Genomic DNA, 6577 nt, shown 5'->3' on the forward strand with positions numbered 1-6577 from the left:
AAATAATTGAGTCAACTGATGCCATTATCTGACTACAATGCTAAATAGTATAATTGACTTAAATATGCCGTTTCGCTATGGACCGTCAGAGGTGAGAAGAAGAACGACAGGGAAGAGGAAGCATGGTGGGAATCCACGAGAAGACGAGGGGACGTTACTTTTTCACTTTACTTTCATAACTGAAACCGTTGAATATTAATGCCCGCGGGCCGAGGTACTCAGAAGCTTCTTAGCAAAAGGAGCGACCATCTCCGTGAAATGGAAATGAGGAAATTATAAGAGTAACTGGGTAAATTGCGAATAAAGGCTATTATTGACACGCGCTCGGGGGCTTGTAAAGGGAACGCGGTGGTGATAAAGACGCGATTCATCATGTTCCCTGATGGCACACGCCATCATGTGTACGGATATCTATAAGGCCATTATAATCTTCTTGCTCCATGAATTTAAGTTCAAACAGAATTCGCGGCATCTACCTCGCACAATAGATTCATCCTAATAAGAACCATCCGGGCCGCATAAACTTGCCTCAAACAATTACTATATGGTTAAGTAATCCCGTTCCTTCTTCATTTCTTTATCATTAATATACAAGTAAATTTTTACTTAAAATATAATATATGATCTGTTAGAATATATTTACAATCCATCAAAATTAACTATTTTAACTATAAACCGTTTTCTACAAATACCGAATTTCACTTGAATTTCAAGACGGTTCCTTGATCCGATCCTGCCACAACGAAACACGAATAACGTTTAACGGCCACGTTTTACGATTGTGACATGTAAAACGGAGGGAAATAAATCCACTGGAATAACAATTGTAACGTACGTGTAGTCATGACGTAATAAATCGCGCCATGAAAGCCAAGGAGTTTTCATCAAATGGAAATGCTCTGATTTTACCATGCATGTTGAATGCAAACCTTATAAATACCATTTAGTAAATATAAATATACATTCTATTTGAAGAAACAGCAACCTATATAAGACCTGTACTATACAAAATGGAAATTATAATTTATTATTTATATTATAATTTACATAGTCCGAATAATTTCAGTTTAAATTGTAAAAAAAATGTATTGTCATTGAACATCTTGATTAAGACTAAATCTTATTAATATTTCGTGAAAGAGGGGGGGAGGAGAAAAATTATTATTTTTATAACCTGTATGTTATTTCCACGAATTGCAAGTAAGCAGAAAATAGATATATTAATCCCTTGATACAATAATCCTGATAATCAGAGATTGTCTAAATTGAATCGTCTAGCGGTGGTATGCTAAGTAGGATTATGTACTATAAGATAAGATGCAAAGTTTAACTAAAGTCAGATATTACCGTAAGAAGCTTAAAGAAGTTTTAGAATTTAGGTAAAAAAAAAGTAATAGTTTTATTTTATTGCGATTACCAGTGCATCTTCAATATTTATATATAAAATAATTTAATATCTAATATATACAGAATAATTCAAAAGTATGTAGCTATGAGAAAATTTTAGAACCGTGGAAGTTTCACTATAAATGCAAAAATTCTATATATACAAGCGTATGTTCGATTTTTTTACATATTTAAAAACTGTTAAGGGGTATTATTATGTTAATAATTACGAATTAAAAATTTTCACTAAAAATATATTTTTAAAAATTTAAAGTTCTTTTAATTTCAATTACTAGTCAGAGTCTAATATTACACTTATGAAAAAGAAATTACAAAATTAAATTATAATTTCTTTTTCACTGTACCACACATTACTATAGTAATTGAAATTTCTATCTCTCTTCTAACTAAAATATATTTTCTCTAAGTTGTTGCGCAGGTCGTTGAACAACATTACAATGTTGCAAATGCAATTGTATATAATTGTAAGTTGCGAACTGTGTCATCAATATAACATGCAATAGGTACATCATCGTAAATTCAATTCTAGATGCTAGCGGCACGTTTCTAAAATACCCTATACGTCAATTAATAAACGAGATTGAGCGAAATTATACGTTCAACAATAACGTTTTGCATCTAAAATGTATTTCCCTTACATACTCTCGGTATTTCCTAGTCTCGCTTTATATACCTAATGTATTTATTGCGCTTAATTTCCCTTGATAAATTGTAAGGCGTTAGTAAAAGATCTTCATTAAATCATCGTTTAATATTGCGATTAAAATCTTTCTTCAAGTTTTCTGAAGAAAAGTAAAAATCTTAACTTTCACGACGTATATATACATATAGTATATAAAGTTTGAAAAAAAAATTATTACAATAGCAATCAGACTAATGCGATAGAATAAGTTACGCAAATTTTTAATAGATCATGATCGGACAAGTAATTTAATCGTTACAATTCACAGTTAGCCGCGGAAAGAATCTGCTTAATCAAAATGGGTTGATGAATTCAATAGCGCCAGTCTTCGTGTGGTGCACGAACGTCTGCAACCGGTCTCACTCCGCAGACTTCGCTGTCTCGTTTAACTGGCTTTGCGCGAGATATCGCAGGAGGAAGACGGAATTTTTTTCACGTCGAGTTTTCTTTTGAAGTCATCACGTCTGATATGCGCGCCAGAGTTAGATAGATAGAGGTAACAGGCAGAAGAGTTGGACCGCAGAATGGCGCGATGTCGAGAAGGAAGGGGTAGCCGCAAAATCGTCGTAGCGCCCGTCGTTTGCGCGGCAACTTTCCAGCTTCAGATAGATGAGCGGGGAAGTTTGAAAAAGCGCTCGTCGTCGTTCTCGCCCACCTAAGACCCCGGCGCTTTTATTACTCGTGCAAAGTCCGCCTCGAGCTCCGCCATCGGTACCGCGGTGCCGCTGCCGCATCGTGTGGTTCCGGCTTAATGTGCGGCTTGGATTTATCTGCTAGTAATCAATCGTGCGGCAGGAGGAACGAGAGGATTACAAGAGTGCAATATTTATCACATCCGAACGGTTTATTTGCATGATTTATGTTCCGCCGAATTCCGAAAGTGCTGGATTATTTATGCGGAATTTGCCACCGCATGCCTCGAGACCTGTAATGATCTTGAATTCCACGACGGTGGAATTTCTTAGTTATAGCAAAACTTCTTTCATCAATGATTTGCAATCTGAGCGCATTTTCATTGATCGGAACTATGTCTGAGCAGGCAAAGCTTTCCTCGATATGTCTCATTACTTCTTATTTAAATCGAAGAACGCGCATTTCCAATAAAGTTAAATTTATGAAAAAATAATATATAATACATTATTATACACGTAGGTTGTGTTCTGATGCCAGGTTCACTGCTAGTATTGAAAATCTATAGTAGGTATATATGTAACATAAACTATCAATTTTCAATACTGACACTGTATATCGGAATATAACCATAATTGGCATCAAGGATGCGCCGTTTATAGCTTTAAGTTATTTCAAACATTTTTATGAAATTAATTAAATTAATATTTAAGGAATATTTTCTTAAAATAATTATTCACTTTTGAGTTCCCCCCATTCCTAAAAACGTTCATTCTCTATTAATGTGTTTAAATTATTCTAATAATGTTTCAATTCTATCTATTGCTTAATTTATCTTTTATCTTATAATTAGTAATATTATTATAGAACAAGGTGGAAATAATTCTTTTTCTACTTATTTAAATTAAATTTAAGTTGTTAAATATATTGAAAAGTTACCTTATTAAATAAAAATGCATTTTTATCTAAAAATAAAGTAACCGTCAATTGGATTGTAATTTTTTACCTTGTTGAAAATAATATAATCGTAAAAAATGTTTTGTGTAGTCAAAAAGAAGAATGTATATTATTTTTTCACGAGCACTAGCATAAATAAGCACATTCTAATGAAAATAAAATGTTTATTTAATTATTATAACTGCAAATATCTTAAGCTGTACATTGAAACATAAAATATAACTCAAATACTTATTCTCAGAATTTCATGCAGTTTCAGCTTCATTCATCATAATTTAGATTTTCAGATTAATTTTAATTTATTTTGCTGACATTAAATTTTCAAAGTACGCAAATGCACAAACTCTTCTAATCAAGATCTTAAAATTTAAGCGAAAATACTGTAATGCTTTAAGGTTTTGAGACCACTGGCTAACTCCCAAATGGCGCTGTGATTCGCGCAAATCCCGCGTAGGTCCAATAATGAGGATATATTACACCCTTCTTCCCTCCATCATTCACAACCCAGTGAAAGTGCCGAGGGTATAATTTACGACCGTGCGTATTTTTCTCCCACGAGCACGATTGTGTCTCGATAAGTCACTCTCAAGTTTCGAAATTTCTACTTACAAAAATATGACACAATATATAAAACATTTTCATAATTCATATATAACAATGATAAAAAAATAAAATATACTAAAATATAACTCGTGCCAATATTGTCTTTTGTTATACTCTTCTGTAATTTTTATATAACTTTATAATAAATATTATAAAATATTATTATTAATAAATGTGATAAGTACGTACAGACATAAAGTTTACGTCGACACGTTCAAAAGGAGGTCGCACAATATTGCTGCACGAGCAAGACAATTCTGTTCGAACGACTTTAGAATTTGATAACAGGCATACACGAAGCTGCCGGAACTCTTGAATGCGCAGTTATTCTGCTGTCGAACTCTTATATCGAAACGACGACTTGGTTGTTTTTTCTTTGTAAACTTTTCAATTCTCAGTAAAAGAAAGTAGCGACCACGAGATTATACACTGGCAAAAGTTTGGATTACCCTCAAATTGTTACGTTCATGATTATGGCACAAGTGTATCGTAAAGACATTCGATCGCGATATGCATATCTTAATATAAACGATCAGCAACGATTTAAATATCTTAAAAGAAAATTGGAAAGCTTTCTAAAATTCTCTTAAATTTAAACGAAATTTCGAATTTATTTTAAAACTGAATAATTTCAAAGAAATTTTTTTTACGGTTGCAAAAGCGATGATTATATTAAATGTTTATTAATATTAGGAATTATGTGAATAAAAGTTAAAAAAAATTTCAAAAATTTTACATAAAAAATATTTTACATAAAATTTTTAGAAATTAAAAAATTCACATTATTTTATATCATACGTGTTGCTTAGTAATTTTGCTTTCTTTGATAAAAGAACATAGGTTTAATAATTACGTTAGAGAGAGGACGATATAATTACATTATATAGGCAAAACCATTCTCGCTTAAAAAAAAACTTTTAGAATTAAAAATGTAGATATGCACACCGTAGTAGTTGTTAAAAATAATTTAAAGTCACTTTCTGCGTAGTAATATTGTCATAGAGGTAGTTCTGCAAAATTAAATCACTTCAATGTGGAATAAAATAAAACACTATGTCACTTCGAGCTTTATTGTGATGTCGCTTTTGCGCAACACGATGAAATTTCCAAGAGCTTCTGGCTTTATTTTAATAATTACCACATTCGATACCGCCAACCTAAATCACAAACGTGGCTTTTACGTTATGCTGCAATATAACCCGGTGGTTGCAACCCGAATCCAACTGAAGCAGCGCGGTGCATGTTGCAATGTAACGCCGTACAGAAATTAATAATGTAACCGCCATTGCACCATGTTTCAAGCACAACGCGGAAAATTAGCCTGGTCTGCTGGTAGTTTTAAAAGATTTTTCACTCCTGGATGTAAGTACGCCTCAACGGAACACCACAATTTATCCATCTCCCGCCCACGCACGAAATACTAACCTTGCAAAGCTTTATTCTACGTGCACGCAATATTTCGCGTTTAACGTAGCTATGTAGCAACCGTTATTACAAATCATGCATTTATTTCACAATTACGAGAGAAATAAAGAATAACGCGGTCTAAATAATTTCATTTTCGCTTTGCGTTATTTTTATCGTAATAAATGATAAACAGTTTCTTTTACAAACGTTAAGCGCACTTCTCTTCTTACGACATGTATATGTGTATAAATATCTCATTGAATGAAGATTTTCAGACATGTATATTCATCTCGGAGAGATATTCTTTTTTAAATCCGACTTTTCTGTTCAAATCCCTTTATATATCTGGTCTTGTTACGCGAGCGAGAACCATTCTCAAGAAAATCGGTTTAAATGCAACTTCGTGATCGCAACTACGCGTTCGAAAATGATCATCTATCAGTGGACCCTCATTAACCGTCTCCCCGACGATAAAGCGCTGCACGAGATAGCTTATCTCTGATGTCGTTTGTCCTCGCTCTCCACGCTGGCTGACCCATCGAGGTCGTCTATTGGGGGCTCTTTTCTACCGAGTTTTCCTCGACCACTTCTTCGTTCCTTTCCTTTTCCGTCTTCCTTCATACACCCGACCGGTCACGCTTCTTTCGGTCACGTATCTTTTCTTCCCCTCACGGGTCAGATCCTTTCTCGTGGAAGCAGCGACTTTGAGAGGAGACGAACAGCGAACCACTCGCCGATAGAGAAGACAGTGGTAACAAGGATACGAAAGGGTCAAAACATTCGTCGTGAGGTTTTCTTGGAGTTGTTATAACCATAACGACACCTTTCACTACACATCGAATTCGAGGACTCCGCTCTCTCCTCTTAACTCTCTCTCTCTCTCTCTCTCTC

The sequence above is a fragment of the Cyphomyrmex costatus genome, unplaced genomic scaffold (assembly GCF_001594065.2).
Source record: "Cyphomyrmex costatus isolate MS0001 unplaced genomic scaffold, Ccosl1.0 scaffold116, whole genome shotgun sequence".
Lineage (NCBI taxonomy): Eukaryota > Metazoa > Arthropoda > Insecta > Hymenoptera > Formicidae > Cyphomyrmex > Cyphomyrmex costatus.